This window comes from Otolemur garnettii, unplaced genomic scaffold (genome assembly GCF_000181295.1).
Source record: "Otolemur garnettii isolate 467f Iridium unplaced genomic scaffold, OtoGar3 scaffold00331, whole genome shotgun sequence".
Taxonomy (NCBI): domain Eukaryota; kingdom Metazoa; phylum Chordata; class Mammalia; order Primates; family Galagidae; genus Otolemur; species Otolemur garnettii.
Genome location: NW_003852726.1, coordinates 349,229 through 356,546, shown reverse-complemented (window position 1 = coordinate 356,546; position 7,318 = coordinate 349,229).

The window sequence follows — 7,318 nt, the reverse complement described above, 5'->3', positions numbered from 1 at the left end:
AAATAAAAAACAAATAAATAAATAAATATTGAGATATTTTCTTATAGTTTTGTTTCACAGTTCCCTGATGATACTGAACATCTTTTCACATCACTGTTGACTGTATGTGTTGTCTTTGGAGAAATATCTATTGAAGTCTTTTGCCCATTTTCTGATTGGATTATTTGGTTTTATACTATTGAGTTGGAGAAGTTTCTCATGCATTTTGCATATTAACCTCTTAGTAGATTCACGGCTTGCAAACCTTTCCTCTCATTGTGTCTATTTATCATTCGGTTGATTGTCTCCTGTGCTGTGCAGAAGGTTTTAGTGTGATATGGTTTCAACTTACTCATTTTTGCATTTGTTGCCCATGATTTTGGTGCCATATTTGGGAAGTCATTGCCAAGACGAATGTCATAAAGCTTTTACCCTGTTTTCTTCTTGAAGTTTTATAGTTTCAAGCCTTGTGTTTATGTCTATAATTATTTTGAGTTGATTTTTGTATATGATGAAGGAAAAATGGTATAGCTATTATCAAAACAGTAGGCATTTCCTAAAAAAAAAAATAAATAAATATAGAAATATTTGATCCAACAATCTCACTTCTGGGTATTTATCCTAAAGAATTGAGATCCGAATCTTGAAGTATTTGCACTCCCAAGGTCATCACACTAGTATTGTGCACAAACAGCCCTGGGCACAATAAACAAGATCTGGAAATGACCTAAATATCCATCATGGTTTGTGTACAACACATATGATGGAATGTAATTAATCCTTAAAAAAGAAGAAATTCCTGCCATCTGCAACAACATAGATGAGGTTTCAACTACACTGATACCACTTATCTGAGGCATATAGAATAGTCAAACTCATAGAAGCAGAGGGTAGAATAGTGTTTGCTGGGAGCTGGGAGAAGAGAAATGGGAAGTTGCTATTCAACAGGTATAAAGTTTCAGTAATACAAGATAATTAAATTATACATATCTGTTAAATAAAATTATGCCTATAATTACCATATAGTATTGCACATTTAAAATTTGTTAAGAGGCTAGATCTCATGTTAAGTGTTCTTCCCACAATAATGTACATAAAATTCATCTTGGTAAAATTCTGACTCTGGCACAAAATATTTGCAGTACAGTCAAAAGTCCAAATTTCTAATAGGCTCCCCAGTGAAGTTAATGCTGCTAATCTGTGGGTCACATTTTGAGTGGCAAGTGCTTAGCGTAGGTTGACAAGCTAGGGCCCAGGGCCCAATCTGGCGCACCGCCTGATTTTGGATCACTCTAGAACTAATAATAGCTTTTATATTTTCAAATAATGTTTAAAAAATTCAAAAGAGGCCAGGTGCAATGGCTAATGCCTGTAATCTTAGCGCTCTGGGAAGCCAAGGTGGGTGGATCACCTGAAATCAGAAGTTCAAGACCAGCCTGATGAAGGGTCAGACCCTATCTTTACTAAAAATGAAAAACTAGCCAGGCACTGAGGCCAGAGCCTGTAGTCCCAGGTACTCTGGAGGCCGAGGCAAGAGGATCACTTGAGCACAAAAGTTAGAGGTTGCTGTGAGCTATGACTTCATGGCACTCTACCCAGGGGGACAAAGTGAGAGCTTGTCTCAAAAAAAAAAAAAATTCAAAAGAAGAATAATATTTTCTTGACATATAAAAATTATATGTAATTCAAATTTCAGCATCCATAAATAAAATATTCACATGGGTCCATGTATCAAGAGAACAAATTAAAAAGAAATTCATCCCAAGGGTTTTGAGCTACATTACCAGAGAAAACAAAATCAGAATACTAAAAGTAAGGCAATAAGAAATTTAAGAAAAATGAAACTTAAAAAGGCTACTCTAAAAATTATGTAGCTACAGCATACAAAGCAATCCTTGCAAAGGTTAATGCCTTTATGTCTGGGAAGGTTCTCAATTAGTTGTCACACTAGAGAGAGAAAGTGATACTGGCACCTGGTGGGTAGAGGCCAAGGGTGCTGCTAACACCCCACCATGTGCAGGAGAGTCCCCCAAAGAATTATCCAGCACAAATGTCACTTGTTTCTGCTTTACATAAAGATGTATTTCACCAAGATGTTTTTCTAGCCGGAGAAAATGATTGCTGATATTTATCTAGGCCCTTTGCAAGTTTTTAATTTTTTCCTTTTAACAGTATTGGTAACATAATATGATATTACGTAGAAATTGCATAAAACATGAACGTACAGATTAACAAAACTATGTAGTGGAAGTTTACATAACCACTCACCATTTCAAACAATAAAATATTGTCAAACTGGAATCCCAGTGCTCCTTGGCAACTATGACTCCTTCTCTCTCCTGAGTTGGTTCCTAGATTTTCTTTGCAATGATCACCCAAATAGTCACTGACAACCACTGCAGTTTCACTTCTTTTTGAATTTTGTATATGTGAATCACACAGTATGTCCTCTTCAGTGCATTCAATTTGCTAATATTTTGCATCAATATTTGTGAGTGAATTTGGACTATATTTTTTCTTTCTTATGTCTTATAAGGCAGCCTCATAAAATGAGTTAGGTAGCATCTTTCCTTTTTTATTTTATTAAATAATTTTTGTGTCTTAGTCTTTCTTTCTTCCTTCTTTCCTTTCTTCCCTTCCTTTTCTTCCATTCCTTCCTTTGCTTTCTCTCTTTACTCTCTTTCCCTCTCTTTTGATAGTCTCACTCTGTTGCCCCAGGTCGAGTGCAGTAAACTCATCAGAGCTCACAGCAACCTCAAACTCCTGGGCTTAAGTGATCCTCCTGCCTCAGCTTCCTGAGTAGCTGGGAGGACTACAGGCACCTGCCGCAATGCCTGGCTAGTTTTTCTATTTTTAGTAGAGATGGGATCTCATTCTTGTTCAGACTGATCTTGCATGCCTGAGCTCCAGGAATTCTCTGGCCTGGCCTCCTAGAGTGCTAGGATTGCAGGGATGAGACACTGCATCTGGCTTCTTTCTTTCCTAAGTGTTAGAAAATTACAGGAAAACCATCTGGGTTTCATAGAACCTTAAGTACAAACTTTATAATTTGAAGTGACTTTGGGCTACCCTGATGATATAAATATATGAAGCAGCAAGAAATAGAGTAAGAAAAATTTTTAAATGGTGATTACTCTGGTCAATTAGAAATCATCTCAATGCTGCTTTAAGGACACATAAACTCACACACAATCATGTAGACAACTTGGTCACATTTGCTTGTAGCTGTCATTTTTTGAGTTTCTGCTTTAATATTTTGCCATACAGAGAGCATGATAGGACTTACTACTGTAGTCTTAATTATAAATCATTTGTTTTACCTCACTCTACATAGCACACTCCAACTTGGTCCCAAGCCTAGAGATTTTCAAGAATGTTTCATTCTGAGTAGTGTCTGTGAGATTGAGACTGTTGTAGATGGGATAGTCTAAGGCTTTTTATTACTTTTTATGCCATTCTGGGATTATAGAACCAAAGTTAAACAGATTAAAACAACTGACCATCCTCAAATTAGTTTTCTTACCCTGGCTTCTAAAGAATGCCTTCCTGACAACCTTCAATAAGTCATGTTTGGAAGCTTCAGTCTGGGTTAAAAGATGTATTAAAGATGTATTTTTTCAGAATTGCAAATAAAAATTATTTTAAAGAAAGGATTTTAGTCAGTAGCTAATGCACAATGGAAAGAAATAACTGAGATAAAAAATAGAACACAGGCACACCTAGGATATATCACAGGTTTGGTCCCAGAACGGCACAAACATGTGAATCTCACAAAGTTTCTGGTTCCTGGCACACAGAAAAGCTGTTTTTATACTACCCTGTAGTCTGTTAAGTGTGCAATAGGATTATGTCTTAAAAAACAATGTACATACTTAAATATTTCATTTCTAAAAATGCTAATGATCACCCCAGCTTTCAGCAAGTCATAATCTTTTTTCTGGTGGAGGGTCTTGCTTGATGTTGATGACTGCTGATTGATTTGGGTGGTGGTTGCTAAAGGCTGGGGTAGCTGAGGAAGTTTCTTAAAATAAAATAAAAAATTTGTCACATTGATTGACTCGTCCTTTTCAGAAATATTTCTCTGAAGTATGCAAAACTGTCTGATAGTGTCTCAGTCACAGTTGAACAAACTTCTTTCAAAATTAAGTCAACCTTCTCAAACCCTGCTGCTATTCTATTATCAAATAAGCTAATAGAATATTCTAAATCCTTTATTATTATTCCAACAATGTTGACAGCATCTTCACCAGAAGTAGATTCCATCTCCAGAAACTCCTTACTTTGCTCATCCATGAGCAGCAGCTCTTCATTCATTTGAGTTTTACCGTATGATTGCAGCAGTGCATTCACAGCTCTGGCTCCACTTCTCATTCTAGTGCTCTTCCTATTTCTACCACATCTACAGCTACTTCCTCCACTGAAGTCTTGAATCCCTCAAAGTCATTCATGAGGTTTTAGAATCAACAGGTTACAAACCTTGATTCCAAGTTTTCCCGTTAGTGTTGATATTTTGATCACCTCCCATGAATCACAAATGTTTTTAGTGTCATTTAGAATGGCAGAATCCTTCCCAGAAGGTTCTCAAGTGACTTTGCCTGCATACATCAGAGGGATCACTATCTATGGGAGCTTATAGCTGTACAAAGTATATTTCTTAAATAATAAGATTTGAAAGTTGAAATGACTCCTTGATCTATGGACTACAGAATGGATGTTGTGTTAGCCGGCATGTGATCAGAGCTCTTGGGTGTGCAAGGGCATTGTCAATGAACAGTAATATTTTGAAAAGGAATCCCTTTTTCTGAGTAATAGGCTTCAAAGTGGAAATCAAACAGGTTTAAAACATTCAGTAAACCATGCTGTAAACACATGTGCTATTTTATTTATGTTTCAAAAACCCAACTCCTTGTTTCATTACTTTTCTGAATCATTCTTTTGTTTTCAATTTCATTAATTTCTGATTTAATCCCAGATATTTCTTTTCTTAAAATGGAAAGAATGCTAGGTTTAGGCTTAAGATTGTTCTTCTTTTTCCAATTCCATCAGATGGCTTGTGAGTTTGTTGATGTGCTCTCTTTCTGTTTTTCGAATGTAGGCTTCTAAAGCAATAAATTTTCCTCTCAGGACTGCTTTTGCTATATCCCCTAGGTTTTGGTAGCTTGTCTCTTCATTGTTGTTATACTCAAGGAAGTTAGAGATTTCCTTTTTTATTTCTTCCTGAACCTGTCATTCAGCATAAGGTTGTTTAACTTCCATGTCTTTGTGTGAGGTTGAACGTTTTTGTTGGAGTTGAGTTCAACTTTTAGTCCCTTATTGTCTAAGAAGATGCAAGGTAGACTTTCAATTCTTTTGATTCTATTGAGGTTTGTTTTGTGTCCTAGGATATGATCAATTTTGGAGAATGTTCCATAGGATGATGAGAAGAATGTATATTCTTTATCTTTGGGATGGAGTGTTCTATATATGTCTATCAATCACAGTTGTTCTGGGGTCTCATTTAAATCTTTAATATCTTTGTCTAATTTCTGTTTAGAGGATCTGTCTGGCCACATGTGCTATCATACAAACTTTGTTCCATTTCTAGACACAGGCAGAGTACATTTAGCATTATTCTTAAAAACCCTAGAATTTTCAGAATGATAAATCCACACTGTCTTCAACTGAAAGCCACCAGCTGTATTAACTGCTAACAAGAAAGTCAGCCTGTCCTTTGAAGTTTTGAAGTCGGGTGTTGACTTCTCCTCCCCAGCACTGAAAGTCCCAGACGACACCTTCTTCCAAGTAGAAGGCTGCTGCACCTTCACAGAAACTCTGCTGTGTGGTGCAGTCTCCTTCATCCATCACCTTAGTTAGATCTTCTGGGAAACTTCCTGCAGCTTCTACATCAGCTGCTTCACCTTGTACTTTGACGTTACGGAGAGAGCTTCCATAAACCTCATGAACCAATCTCTGCTGTATGTGTTCAAACTTATTTTCTACAGCTTTATCAGCTCTCTCAGCTTCACAGCATTGAAAAGAGTTAGGACTTTTCTCTGGATTAGGCTTTGGTTTAAGAGAATATTGTGACTCATTTGATCTTCTATTTAAGACTTGCTCCCTATTAGTAATAAGTCTGTTTCATGTTCTTATCATTTGTTTGTTCACTGGAATAACACTTTCATTTCCTTCAAGAATTTTTCTTTGCACTCACAACCTGGTTAATCAGTGCAGGAGGCCGAGCTTTTGGCCTATCTCAGCTTCTGACATGACTTCTTCACTGAGGTTAATCATTTCCAGCTTTTGATTTAAAATTGGAGAAGTGCAACTCTTCCTTCCACTTGAACATTTAATCTAATATCTAATAACATTTTGGTTATTACACCAATTAATAACCCCACTTGAACATTGGGGCTATTAATTGGTCTAATTTCAATATTATTGTGTTTCAGGGAATAGGGAGGCCCTAGGAGAGCAGAAGAGCAGAGGGAATGGCTGGTGAGTAGAGCAATCAGAACATAGGTCTGTGGATTCAGCTCGCCGTTTTACAATTACAATTTGTAACATCAAGCATCACTGATCATAGATCATCATAACAGATATAACAATAATAAAGAATTTTGTATATCGTGAGAATTACCAAAATATGACTTGGGGACACAAAGAGAACACAGCGTCAGAAAAATGGTGCCGGTAGACTTGCTCCACACAGGGTTGCCACACACATTCAATTGGTAAAAAAGCACAGTAAAATGAAACACAGTAACACAAGGCATGCTTGTATTTAACTCTTCACAATTATTTCCTTATCTTTTTCTTGAAACCCTTCCATCATAAACCTTTTATTCCAAAATATTCCCACTGAATAAAACTCCTACACTGTGTTTAAAATTGTACATATCCTACAGATTCAGCTCAGATTCTTTTTCTTCACGGAATCTTCCTAGACTGTCAGCTCCATGATCTCTTCTGCCTATACTATCTTTACTAACCATAACAGTAGCCATACTGTAGAGAGAGTCTTCATAGTTATGAGACTACCTACCAGGGATTTGGTCCATGGCCCAACCTATGGTCTGTGGGCTGCATATAGATTATGTAAGGACTGTTTTGCTTATCTGTGGTGGCAGAGATCATGAATATTATGCATGGACCCTTTGGGGGGTATTTTTTTGCTCATCGGTTTTCATTAGTCTTTATGCATATGTTGTCCAAGACAATGCTTCTTCCAATGTGGGACAGAGAGGTCAAAAGGTTGGACAGCCCTGCCAGCAAGTCAGTGGTGGATTTGACTCTACCCAATAGTCTTTCCCAAATAATCCTGCTGCTTCAACAACATTCTTTTTTTTTTTTTTTTTTATTT